General features: G+C 48.1%; 1 pseudogene; it reads left to right on the top strand.

Moving 5' to 3' along the window:
- The first annotated feature begins 9984 nt into the window (after nucleotides 1-9984).
- LOC147427537 (pentatricopeptide repeat-containing protein At2g13600-like) lies at nucleotides 9985-14233 on the top strand (annotated as a pseudogene).
- The last annotated feature ends 165 nt before the right edge of the window (nucleotides 14234-14398 follow it).

Below are 14398 nucleotides of genomic sequence, written 5' to 3'. Positions count from 1 at the left end.
CCTTGTATAAGGCTAGCACATCTAGGTAGTCCATCACTGATCACCCAAGCCGCTTAATGTGTCCCTCGATCCTTGAATTTGAAGAAATAATGCTTTCCTTCCTTCTTCTTCTTTTTTTCCCAGAAAAAGATCCTTCTATTAGTAATAAAATTGCCCATAGGGCTACAACCACCTCTACTAAAGAGGGCTACATTAACCACAAGGGGAGACTCTCCCAATGAAAAACAACATATGTACAATGAGAGCTAAATCAGAAGATGGGAGGAGGGAAAAGCCACACAGGTGGACAGTAGTGCCATCTGGGCTCACCCTGGACCAGAGGCCCAAGGCGCCAGAGTGGAAGGTACGCCTCTCTGTGCTCCTCCATGCGGTCGGAGCTGCCCTGAAGCCTCTTGAACTTTTCCCTAAGTGTATGGATCAACTCTAGCCAAAAGTCTCGTACAGTCTCCACTGGTGACACAAGGCAAGCCTCAAAGATGCGGAAGCAATGGGCCTGCCAAATGAACCAGAGTGTCAGGCCACAGAGGAGCTTCCGTCACGCCTCTCTCTCACTTCACCACTCCTATGGGGTAAGCTCTGTAGTTTTCTTCCTTCTTCTTATTGCCATAATGCTATGGAAGCATTCGAAAATGCTTCGACTTGGTGACAATGATCTCCAATGGTTCTTCTTTTGGATTGTTCTGTGGAAGTCCACCCTTGTGGTGAAAACTCAGCAAGTCCACTTTGAAAACTCGTTGCGCCTCCTGTAGACGCTCCAAAGGAACGGCCATGTGAGATCTCGGCTTCCAAAACTTGACCACACACACAAAACTGAAATGAGTTTGGTTTCATACAAACAAAGAGAATCGATAACCGAAAAGACCATACCTTGGGAGGGCAAAGCCTCCTAAACAAGAAATCACCGTGTTTGAGCTTCTCTTTATCCGGTTGAGAAAAAAATTTACCTACGTGTTCCGCGTCATATAATTGGTCACACACAATGTCCATCGGTCGATGGGGATGGGAATGATGATCCTGGGAAAGCACAAAATTGACCTTGAGAACCATTCACTAAACCTATCAGGAATACCCAAGTTCCTTGATGTGGATTGACATGGATGACCGCCGCTTGGGCTCCTCGGTTTAGCTCTCGGTTTTCCTAGACATGAGAGATGAGAGGGAGAGAGGGAATACCGCTCTTGCCTTGAATGAAGACCGGATGCGACACATTATCTTTGATGAGAAACGTGAGCTTCTCCCAATCGATAATGGGCTTGAACCTACGAAGCCACTTAATGCCCAAAATGATATCACATCCTGCAAGTTTAGAGACTACAAAACGACGAGTGAATTGGATTTTTTCAATGATTAATTTGACATCATCACATTCTTGAAAGATCGAAGTGTCCATGCCCTCACAGAATTCCTTGTACGGGGAGGTGGGGAATAGGAGAGGTCTGAGGACGTGCACGTTTCACAAGAGATTTGCTTATGACATCTTGAGAACTTCCAGAATCAAATAACACAATAACCCTTTGACCATTCACATGTCCATAACATTTTATGAGTTCATCCTCTTCGAAAGTCCCCTCTTGCTTAGCTTCTTGCTCTACCACACTCATAGCATTCACTTGAAGAGTAGAGTCAGAAGTTGACACAGTGGAGGTTTCCTTTTTAGATTCTTTCTTATAATACCCCTTTTATGTGACCTACTACATGACAATGGAAACACCTATGTTTCTTTGCATACAATGCTTGTTCTTCTTCACTTAATTGACCACCTAAAACTCCTTGAGAATCTTTTTCTCACGTGTGGGTTCAGGTTTATCAGATATTCCTTTACCCTTATCCTTAAATTTATTGCTCTTTGCTTGAGATTGAGATGGAGAATTAAATTGAGAAGAATAACTGGAAGAGTTCTTTTTATTGTTACCATTCCTGTTATAATTCTTGCCCTTGTCCTTACATGAGTCATGAGAGGAAGAGTTACCATTACCTGAGGCCGTCTTGAGCATACCCTTGTTGTGCTTCATCTCTTGGAGTTGAGCCAAGCGTATAGCTTCTTGCAATGTCTTCGGATCACCGGCTTCCACATCAAACTTGATCGAGTGGTCTATTCCAAAAAGAAAGGCCTCCAACCTTTCCTCATTCAATTTCCACAATTGTCCACCTAACTGAGATACATGGTTAGCATATGACATCACAGGTTTACCTTGTTGAGACAAAGCCCAAAAATCCTTCTTCAATTGCTTCAAGTATTGTGAAGGCAAGAAGCGAGTCTTTAGATCCTTATCAAACTCCTCCCGACTAAGCTCAAGAGGGGGAACGAGGAGAGACTCAAAATAGACCGACTTGTGGACTTCTTCCTTCTTCTCCATCCACTCATCCTTCCAAGTGATGGCATCACCCATGAGATGCATGGAAGCCAAGAGCAGTTTATTATTATCAGACTTTTTAACAACCGCAAAATAAGATGTAAATTGATGCAACGAAGAATAAATGACAATAGCAACCATCTTATCGTCATACTTATTGAACATGATCTTTTTGCGAATTGGTTCATTGGTCGTTTGTGTAGCATCGGTCGCCTTCGGGATGGTCTTGGTAAGCTTTAAAATATGGCTCCAAAGAAGAGGTATTGGATCGCACTGCCAAAGTGGTGAGATCACGCATGGTTTCCCTTTCTTGCCTACTCGCATCGGCATCTATCTTGCGCTCCTGCCTCCACCACGGCTTTGGCTGCCAATCGACATTCCTCTCGCTCCGTCACTTCCGCTGCGCGCTTGATGCAGCGTGCTTCCTATTGACGCATCATCATCATCCGCATCATAAAATCAATTAAATTTAGTGGCAAAGAGGGAGGGTTAGGGGGAGGGCTCATGGGAGGATCAATTGGTGGAACTTTCTCACCTTCTTGATTGGTGGAGGTTTCCATACCTCTATGATTCTTGGCCATGCAAGGATTTTCGTTCTTGATTCAAGGATGGTTGTCACAAAGTGATGACGTGGCTACCCGTCTGCATAAACCCTAAAAACTTGCAAACCCTAATTCTAGAAACCCTAACCCTAAAACTTGCAAACCCTAATTCTTCTGCCAAAAACCCTAAATTGCAAAAACCCTAACCCTAACCCTAAAGGCAATAGGGAAAGATCCCGGAAAATGCGTAGACATGATGCCGTACAGCAGATCCCGGATTTTGCGGCACGTTTCACGGGACTGTACGGCAGATTTTCGCTTTTTGCGCTGGGAAAAGCAGTGTTTTTTTTCTACGCAAAGAATGGGAGAGAGAAGAAACTTTTTCTTTTATTTGATAAGCTCAAGAGAGCTTGTGAGAGAAAGAGCCTTTGCTTTATTTTAGGCTTTTGATTTTAAGCTTTTGGGGCTTTGCTTTTGGCATCCCCAGTAAATAAATAAGTGGATTGGGCTCCCACTCTACAGAGCATCTGGACCCAGAGTCTGAGAGTGAGACCCAACCACTCTTGTACTTTGAACTCAAATTAATACAAAAAGAAATACCAAAAGGGGCGCCAGTCTTTGGGGCCAATATCTCTAGGCACGGAACTCCGCCAGGCCAGTGAAAATCTATTGTGAACTGTGAACTGTTTTGAAGTGGTTATTTGGTGTTGTCGCAACCGATTCTTGACTTGGAGTGTCCAAGTCTGTTACAATAGTCACTGACTAATCTTTTAGAGACTATCTACCTCCTGTCGGCGCAACCCACATGCAACACCCATATACAATTGGCTGCTATTCTCCGATCTCAAGGCGCACTGTGCTACATGCTGCAATGATAGGCTTGTAATTCTAAGAGAGGGAGGAGTATACACGGAAGGGCCGCCAACACAACCAAAGACACAAAAGAAGAATTTTTTTTTTTTTGAGGGGATTAGCGGATTAGTGCAAAGTCTTCAAAGCTCCGAAACCAATGTCAGGTGCAACGGAATTGAAATGGTGAAGATCTAGATTTTACACTTCCACAAATCCTTTTGTTTTTTAACTTGAGTTAGTGATTCCTTTTAGCTTGAATGATGGTTCCTTTTACCTTTCCCTGAAGGGACGGAATGAGAGAGTGCGCTAGAGATGTGTAAAGGGAAAGAGAGAAGAGGATAATGACACCCGATGAGGTCCCAACAACCCTCTCAAGGACCCCATTGCCCATGTGTTATTTTCTTTAGATTGCGTAAATGGAATGTATACACATGCAATACTTCAAGTGCAGACTCTATGACTCGAATGATGACGGTCACTGCGGTAACTCCTCAAGACCAAACACCTACCCGGGGCTAAATTGATGCACCTTTGGATCCTTCTCAATGTGGATTGCGGATGGCCACCAAGGGGAAGATCTCGGGCTGAATTTCTCTCCCGATGTGAGAGGAATGAAGGGCTGAAAACCGGCTGCAAAAACGCAGATCTAAAGCGCCGGTGAGGGAATGGTTGAGGGGAGGCTCAATGAGTTGCCAAAGTACCGGACCGTATATGTGAGACTAGCGCTTGCGGATCTAGCACATCTTCCGTGAGGGGATGGGCTGAAAACAGAAAACTTTGGCTGATCCGCAAGGGGGTGGCTAGCGCTATGGTAGAATCTGCAAAACGTTGGTTCCTGCTGGCCAAAAAGCTCGCGCTAGAGAGCTGAAAATGCTAGCGCTGAAATCTGCAAAATGCTAGGTTGCCTTGCTCTTTTTGCTTACTCTTGCAATATGAGATGAAGTGCTAGGTTGAGTGCTCCCTTTATAGGGCTACAATCTGAGTTATAAACTCCTTTAGGCTTAGGTACGGAAAACTGTCCACCAGACCCAACACAATAAACCATAAAAATGATTTATTAATAAGTTTGGACAGGGGGCCAGTTTTTGGGTGAAACCCTCGCACATATGCTCACCCAGGAATGTGATTGACATGGGGAATGGCTCATTGGATTCCTCTAACCTAGCACGTCATGTTAGATGCCCACCATAGTATAATAAAAACTGTCAAAACACGTGTACAAATCATTTATGCAAGAGGGTTCCAAAACTGAAAAACCTAATCTAACAGACTTGTCCAGACATGTAGATAAACATGCTCACAAAATTTCCGATACTAATCCTGCTAGGATTCTTGACACTCCTATCTAGGAAGAGAGAGAAACTTGGCTCTGGAAGTTGATGAAGCATGTCCACCTGGCAATGTACACGTGGAAGATGCCTTGTGGGTGGAGCAATTGATATGCTTATGCTTTAGGAGCATCACTTGTGTGAGAGCCGTATAAGGCGCTCTGGACAGATTTTTTGTGGTCGCTATGAGAACTTTTGGTCAGCTGCTGCCGATGGTATTCAGCGAGGTATATGTATGATTCCTGCAGATTCGTGGCAGCAGACCATTGTGGACAGAGGCATCAATGTGCCAGGCAAGGCCCATGGGTCACTATGTAGATACACAGCTGCGTTTTGGTCACATTTGGTGGAGTCCCTACCTTATGCAGAGCAGTGGTGCATTGGGGGGGCTTTCAACATGCTTGAGGACCCCTCATACGGGATTGGGGGCAATCATGCTACTATATATGGGGCTGAGTTGGCTGCTTGGGAACGGCTATGTATGACCTTGCAAATTTTGAATGTTTGGCAGCATGCTGGCTTTGCAGGGCCCTCAAAGAGCCTCTCTTTTTCCAGATCCACCCACAAAGTAGGCGGAGTGAATCTATCTAGGATACATCACTTCTATGCTAGTGAGCACTTTTGTGACTTGGGTGGTTCAGCTTGCATTTTGGCAGGGACTATCTTCTCTGATCACGCGCCAGTGATCCTTACTCTAGCTGATAGGCAGAAGAGTGTCAGTGTTACGTTACTCATCCATGATAGGATTTTGCTAGATACAGAGCTCAAACAGCAGGTGGTTGCACTATGGACCGAGAGTTTGGATACATAGGGGGATGTTGCAATTAGAGTGGCCCATGACATCAGGGAGCTTAGTCGTTTCTTTCCTAGGAGTCGACAACATGACCAGATGCGGGGCCTGAGAGGAGGAGAAGCAACTATGTCGGGGCATTGCCAGAGGATGTAGGAGAGGCACCCATGTAGTCCCTGGATGGAGGACCAGATGTAGCAGGCTCGACAAGAGCTAATCACCATTGAGGAGCGGCGCATGCGTTTGCCTACCATCGTCAGACATCTCAGTGGACCAAGGAGGGCAAGAGAGTTACTGTAGAGTTCTTTGAGATGGCGGGTCCTTGCTATGCACAGACCAGTGTTCGTCAGTTGAGGAGACACAATCAGACAGTTGCCACCGAACCTCAGGACATACCTTCAATAGCTACTGACTTCTACCAAGAGCTGCTCTTCGTTGAGCCGTAGGCAGAGTGTAGGGATGCATGCAAAGAGCAGGTGTGGGCACAGATGCCTTGCCTTGTCACTGAGGAGATGAACAGATCCTTGCCTCTCCTGCCAGAGGAGCTTTAGGAAGCTCTCAGAGCACTCGCTCGGATTAGTTGCTCAGGAGAGAATGGTTTGACTCCCAGCTTTTTTCTTGGAGTATTGAGAGGTGCCTGGACAGGACCTATGTAGTGCATACCAGCAAATTTTGCACACAGGGGAGATGCCTCATCGCATGATCGAAGGTTTGATCTACCTCGTCCTCAAGGAGGGGTGATCCCATGATGAGATTCGACAATGGCGACCCATCACCATTCTCAACTCACCCTACAAAATTCTTGCAAAGGCTCTCAGTTTGAGAAGTCATTCACTACTTGAGAGCATCATACATGAGACTCGGATGGTTTGTCAAGGAGCGTAGTATCCTTGACAACATCTTCACCTTTTGGGAGGGGACTATCCTCACCGACCTGCGAGGAGAGGATCTTGTGGTGCTCCTTCTTGACTTTGAGAAGGCCTATGACAAAGTTGACTCGGACTTCTTAGAGGGCACTTTGTGCAGAATGGGCTTTTCAGATGCATGAATTAGAGGGGTGTCTATTGTCTACAGGTGTACTCATAGTCAAGTGTTTCTAACAGGAGGTCAAGGGGAACGCTTCATGCTTAGATGCTCAATACGGTAGAGCTTCCCTCTTGCGTCCTTCCTCTTTCTTTTCTACGTAGAGGTGATGAGCGGATTTTTGGCCTCGGGAGACGAGCTTTTAACGCTGAGTTTGATGATGACTCAGGTATGTTTTTGGAGGGTTGTGAGGCCAATTTGCACAGGTATGAGGCTCTGGAGTTGTTTTGTTGTGCATCGGGAGCATTGATCAACTGGCGAAAGACAGTTACTTTTTGGGTTGGTGATGCTCCCACACCTGACTCGATGCCTGGAGAGGGATTTCATTTGGATCCCTCCAAGGACGCCCGTTTGCTACTTGGGCTGCCATCTTGGCTTGGACTTGTCACCAAAGTAGAAGGCTTCCTCTCTCCTCCTAGCCATTAGGAGGAAGCTTTTACATTGGAGCTCGATGGGGCTCTCTCTTGCTGGCAGGGCTGTTGTGGCCAACCAGGTGCTTCTGTCCACCATGTGGTACATCACATCTTACTGGATCTTCTAGTTCTTCTATCAACCATCTATAGATGCTGATCAAGAACTCTTTGTGGAAAGGGAGAGACACGCAGTTGGCTAAGGCCAAAGTCTCCTGGAAGGTCATCACCTTACCTTGCTCTTTGGGGGGGGTGGGGGGGGGGGGGTGTTGGGTATCATCGATCCAGCACGGAAGAGTAGAGCCCTCCTTGGGAAGCTCATTGTCAAGGGTCTTCTTCCAAGAGAGGAGCCCTGGAAAGAGCTCTTTATACATAAGATCACAGGCAGAGTTCCGCATTGGAGCCCCTCCACTCATTGGATTTTCATAGAAATGTGTAGAGTAGGCCTTAGAAGGAGATGGGAAGACCGTTTCACGTTGAGCTTACTTTGGACTTGGGAGCAGCTCAGGGGGGACTTGAGCAGCACCAGCCGATATGCATTGAGGAGCGCTTGAGACAGCCTTTTACATGGAACCCTTTGGTCACTACACAGTGAGGTCACATGGTTGGCAATAGAGCCCATGTCTCATGGGGTCCCATGGCAGTGAGTCCTGCTTGCACCCTGGGAGATTGGTTTCACTTTAGAACACTTTCTAAGGAGAGTCAGAGCATCTAGCTATGTGGCATGAGGGGGGTACAGAGTATGTGTCACGACATCGTCGAGGCTATTCTAGCAGTGGCACACGCCTCTCGAGCCAGCGGCTCCTAGCTAGATGGGGGCCTTCACTCACCTTGAGGTGCTCGTCGTAGTTTGAGCCTACTCTGACTCAGGCCCTTGCATGTTCTTTGAAGTTCAGTGAGAGGGTTGCTGGCACCTGAGGTAGCAGAGTGTTTCTTTCAGCAGATTCGAGTTTTGGGGATCAGAGGGAGGATATGTGTGCTTGATCATGACCTGACAGATCTTGAGACTGTACATTGGAGGATCTGGGCTTGGGAGAGTCGCCCTCTGTCACGAGTGCAGTGGAACCCCGGGAGTGGTCTTGGAGGGACTCTTTCTCTTCAGCAAATCACCAAGGGATCCCTTTTTTTCAGTACAAAGTATAACTAGGACGCCACATTCTGACTGCTCGAAGAGAGGTCCACCCTGTTGCTGCATGTCACTGGCAGGAGGAGGGTCTCACAGCTGAGTTCCTGACAGACTGTTGGGAGTGCTTGTGGGACAGAAAATAGCCGAAGAAAATCACATGTTCGAGTGGCTTGTCGGTCATCGAGCTACCGCAGTGAGGAGTTGGTTGATCTACAGAGGCCTTCCGGCGGCTGTGCCGCGTGTGACCACCCACTTGAGTCATAGAGGCATTGTCTATGGGACTGCCCCATGGCGCAACAGATTTGGCTTCAAATTCTACCGCTGATGCAAGCCTTGTCGTCAGCGAGTCAGTACACTTGGGGTGCTGCTGCTTGGTCCACCCTCACGGACCTGGCACTTCTGTTTGAGTTCTCCTCAGCTAGCTCAATGATTGTGATACACGAGGGCTGCCCACACTCCAGCCTGTCACAAAGCTTATGCCCCAGGAGTGGAGCAATGGTAGAGAGCTTTGCTGGGAGCTTATTTGCAGCCTGACTGTCAAGTTTATATGGAGAGCCCGTTGCTTCCACATCTTCGAGGCCCGTCCCATCCCCCCGTGGAGACCGTACGAGATGTATGGATGGAGGTGATCCCCACCCTCCTTCGAGGTAAGTTGGAGAGGATACATGGCAGCTCCGACCACATGCAGGAGCACCACGACAACTTTGGTGTCCAGGGCCTTTCTACACCGTGGTCCATGGGGCTCCTAAATGGCACTACTGGCCACCTATGTGGTTCTTTCCTCCTCTCATATCTTGATTTAGCCTTCATTGTACATATCTCAATCTTTCATTGGGAGAGTCCCGCTCATGCTGATGTAGCCCCCCATCTTATTGGGACAGTTTGTAGCCAATGGGCAGTTTTATTAACTAACAGAAGGATCTTTTTCTTGGGAAAAAAAAATCACAATCATATTGTTAGTTACAGCGTACTGAAAGAAAACATAGATGAAATTACCTACGCTTTCGTCTTGAAGGCATGTGGCACTACAAAAGACACTGATACGAGCAAAAGAATTTAGGATCATATTGTTTGTTAGGGGCTGTTGAAAGAAAACATCGTGCTTGGCAATGCCTTGGTCGACATATATGCCAAATGTCGTCTACTTCAGAAAGCACAAAAAGAGCTTGAAGAGCTTCCTGTTCTCGATGCCCTTTCTTGTAGTGTTCTTATTGCGGGACATGCCCAACAAGGGCATAGCCAGGAAGCTCTGGTTGTTTCTCCAGATGCAATTACTTATGCTTGCAGTTTTGAGGCATGTGGCACTACGCAAGACATTTATATCGGGAAAAGAGTTCATGATGATATTGTTAGTCAGGGGCTGCTAAAAGAAAACGTCATGCTTGGCAATGCCTTGGTCGACATGTATGCCAAATGTGACGTACTTCAGAAAGCTTAGAAAGTGCTCGAGAAGCTACCTGTCTTGAATTTTGCCTCTTGGACTTCATTAATTTGAGGATATGCCGAACGCGGGCAAGGCCAGGAAGCTCTGGGCTGTTTTCAGCAGCAATCACTTGCGCTTGCATCTTGAAGGCGTGTGCACCGTTCAAGATGCCAATACGAGAAAAATACTTCACGATGATATTGTTAGTCAAGGGCCACTGAAACAAAACATAGATGAAAGGCATGCGACACCACGCAAGACAGTGATATGGGCAAAATAATTCACCGTCATATTGTTAGTCAAGGGCTGTTGATAGAAACAATCGTGCTTGGCAATGCCTTGGTCGATACGTCTACTTCACAAGGCATAAAAAGTCTTTGAAGTGCTGCCTGCTCAAGATGCCCTCTCTTAGAGTGTTCTTATTGCGGGATATGCCCAACAGGGCCAGGAAGCTCTTTCTCGCCCTAGGCTGCTTTCAAAGGATGCGAAGTGAGGGCATCCCTCCAGATGAAATTACCTATGCTTGCATTTTGAAAGCATGTGGCACTACGCAAGACACTAATGGGCAAAAGAATCCACAATGATATTGTGTTTTTTTTTAAAGAAAAAGATCCTTCTATTAGTTAATGAAAACTGCCCATAGGGCTACATCCACCTCTGCAAGAGAGGGCTACAACAAGCATGGTGGGGAGACTCTCCCAATGAAAAAACAGCATATGTACAATGGGGCTAAATCAAGAGATGGGAGGAGGGAAAAGCCACACAGGTGGACAGTAGTGCCATCTGAGCACCCCCTGGACCATGGAGTAGAACGGCCCAGGGCGCCAGAGTCGAAGGAAAGCCTCGCGGCGCTCCCGCATGCGGTCGGAGCTGCCTTGTAGTCCCTCAAGCTGTCCTCTGAGAGTATGGATCAGCTCTAGCCAAAAGTCACGAACAGTCTCTCCTGGTGGTACAAGGCGAGCCTCAAAGATGCGGAAACAACGGGCCCGCCAGATGAACCAGAGAGCTAGGCCGCTGATGAGCTCCCAACACTCCGCTCTCTCACTGCTCCACTCCTGTGGAGTAAGGTCTGTAGCAGGCTGGACTGTAGGTCGACCCCCCTGTATCACTATCATCCTGCTGGTGGAAGATAGCTCAAACTGAAGTGCCGGGCCCGTGAGGGTGGACCAAGCCGCTGCCCCCCAAGTGTACTGTCGAGCCGTGGAGAGGGCAGGCATCAGCCGAAGAACTTGTAGCCACACCTGCTGGGCCGAGGGACAGTCCCAAAGACAGTGACGCTGACTCTCCACCAACTGGTCACAGGCTGTACATGCGGCCGAGAGACCACTATGTACAAGCCAGCTCCCTACTGCTGTGGCTCTGTGTGCAACCAACCACTGGAACAAGGTGACGCGCCTCGGCTGTCTGGAGTCCCACAGCCTCTGCCAAAAAGTTGCCAAGAACTCAACTGTGAGACCCTCCTCCTGCCAATGCCGTGCTGCAGCGGGGCGGGCCTCACTCTGTGCTGCAAGTATATGACGTCCAAGCCGAACAGTGTACTGAAAGAAAGGGACTCCTGGGCGGTCTGCAGAAGAGAATGGGTCCCTCCATAGCCACTCACCAGGATCCCACTGTACACGTGCCAGTGGACAGCACTCCCAAGCCCATAGCCTCCAGTGTCCTGTCTCAAGAGCTGCTGGGTCAGGGTCTATGACGCAAGTCCTCCCACAGATGCCCACAACTCGGATCCTCTGGAAACAACACTCTGCTACCTGCGGGGCCTCTATTGCAACTCTCTGTAGTCGTCCCCCACCCTGAAGCTCGAAGAACAGGGCTGGGACAGTCTCTGAGCAAGCCCTGACTGAAATGAGAACCTCCAGTCGTGTGAAGGCTCCCATCCACCGGGGTGCCACTGGCTCGAGAGGCGTGAGCCAGTCAGCTGGAACTGACTCTAAGATGTCCTGACACATGCTCTGAACCCCTCTCATGCCCTGTAGCTGGACAACCTGCACCTCCTCTGACAAACCTGTGAACTCTAGCCAGTCACCTAGAGAGCGCGCTGGACCTGCTGCCATGGGACCCCAAGAAACATGAGGCCTACTCCCAACCAAGTGGCCTCGCTGAGTGCTAACCATGGGGTTCCAGACGAGGGGCTGCCGTAGGCGCTCCTCCGTGCACGTCGGCTGTCTCTGCTCTAGGCCACGCCGTAATAGCTCCCAAGAACGAAGCAGACTCACAGCGAATCGGTCCTCCAGTCTCCTGCTCAAACCAACTCGACGCAACTCTGTAAAGATCCATCTGGTCGAAGGTTGCCAAGGGCCTCCTGACTGAGGCACCCTGGCACGAAGCCTCTGCAACAAGAACTCCTTCCAGGGCTCCTCGCCTGGAAGAAGTCCTCTGACGACGAACTTCTTAAGAAGGGCGCTGCTCTGCTGTGCCGGATCAATGATCCCAAGCCCTCCCTGAGAACAAGGAAGTGTGATGACCGACCAAGCCACCTTGGCTCGGGCAATTTGAGTGTCGCGACCTGACCAAAGGAAGTTCCTGATCAGCCTCTGTACCTGGCTGATGCAAGAACTCGAGAAGATCCAGCAAGAAGTGATGTACCACATAGTCGCCAACAACACCTGGTTGGCAACTACTACTCTACCAGCCAGCCAAAGTCGGGCTGAGCTCCAATGTAACAGCTTTCTCCTGATGGACAGGAGAAGAGGAGCAATCTGCTGCTCGGGGGACAAATCCAAACCAACCTGACAACCCAAGTACCGAACTGCAGTCCCTGGAGGAATCCACCTGAAACCCTCTCCTGGCATCCAATCTGGCACAGGAGCACTACCAACCGAGAAAGCCACTGTCTTTCTCCAGTTGATCAGTGCGCCCGATGCACAGCCACAATGATATTGTTAGTCAGGGGCTCCTGAAAGAAAATGTTGTGCTTGGCAATCCCTTGGTCGACATGTATGGCAAATGTGGTGTATCAGAGAAAGTGCTTGAGGAGCTACCTGTCTGGGATGTTGTTGCTTGGACTTCATTGATTGTAGGATATGCCGAGCAAGGGCAAGGCTAAGAATCTCTTGGTTGTTTCCAGTGGACGCAAAGCAAGGGAATCTCTCCACATGCAATCACGTACGCTTACATCTTGAAGGCATGTGGCACCACTGAAGATGCTAATACAGGCAAAAACATTTACAATGATATTGTTAATCTAGAACTACTTAAAGAAAACATAGATGAAACCACCTACGGTTTTGTCATGAAGGCATGTGGCACTACGCAAGACAATGATTTGGGCAAAAGAATCCAGGATCGTATTGTTAGTCAAGGGTTGTTGAAAGAAAACATCATGCTTGACAATGTCTTGATCAACATGTATGCCAAATGTCGTGTACATCAGAAAGAAAGTGCTTGACGAGCTGCCTGTCCAGTATGCCCTATCTTGGAGTGTTTTGATTGTTGGATATGCGCAATAGGGGCGCGACAAGGAAGTTCTGGGCTGTTTTTAGAGGATACAAAGTGAGGGCATCTCTCCATATGAAATTTCCAACGCTTGCATTTTAAAGGGATGTGGCACTACACAAGACATTGATATGGGCAAAAGAATTCACAATATTGATATTGTTAGTCAGGAGCGTCGTGCTTGGCAATGCGTTGGTCGACATGTATGCCAAATGTGTAGTACTTCAGAAAGCACAAAAAGTGCTTGAGAAACTACCTGTCCGGGATGTTGTCTCTTTGACTTCATTGATTGCAGGACATGCCAAACAGAGGCAAGGCCAGGAAGCTCTGGGCTGTTTTCAGCAGATGCAACGCTAGGGCATCTCTCGAGATGTAATCACTTACGCTAGCGTCTTGAAGGCGTGTGGCACCACTCAAGATGCTGATACGGGCAAAAGCCTTCACAATGATATTGTTAGTCAGGGGCTGCTGAAAGAAAACATGGTGCTTGGCACTGCGTTGGTCGACATGTATGCTAAATGTGGTGTACTTTAGAAAGCACAAAAAGTGCTTGAGGAGGTGCATGTCCAAGATGTCGTCTCTTGGAGTGCACTAATTTCCAGCCATGCCCAATAGGGGCAGGGCCAGGAAGCTTTGGCTGTTTTCAGAAGATGCACACACAGGGCATCTCTCCAGTTGCAATCACCTATGCTTGCATCTTGAAGGTGTGTGGCACCACGCAAGATGCTGATATTGGCAAAAGAATGCACAATGATATTAATAGTCAATGGCTGTTGGAAAAATACGTAGTGCTTGGCACTGCCTTGGTCGACATGTATGCTAAGTGTGGTACACCTCAGAAAGCAAGAAATGTGCCTAAGGAGCTGCGTGTCCTGAATGTCGACTCTTAGAATGCACTCTTTGTGGGATATGCTAGACAGGGTAGGGCAAGGAAGCTCTAGGCTATTTTCAGCGGATGCAAAGCGAGGGCATCTCTCTACATGAAGCCACCTACGCTTTCATCTTGACGGTTTATGGCGGCAGGGCTTATTTGTAGCAGTTGGTGGGCTCCGCAG

This window comes from Adiantum capillus-veneris, chromosome 23, assembly GCF_014529385.1.
Source record: "Adiantum capillus-veneris isolate H3 chromosome 23, ASM1452938v2, whole genome shotgun sequence".
In the NCBI taxonomy this organism is placed as follows: domain Eukaryota; kingdom Viridiplantae; phylum Streptophyta; class Polypodiopsida; order Polypodiales; family Pteridaceae; genus Adiantum; species Adiantum capillus-veneris.
This window is presented reverse-complemented; position numbering and strand designations above follow the sequence as displayed.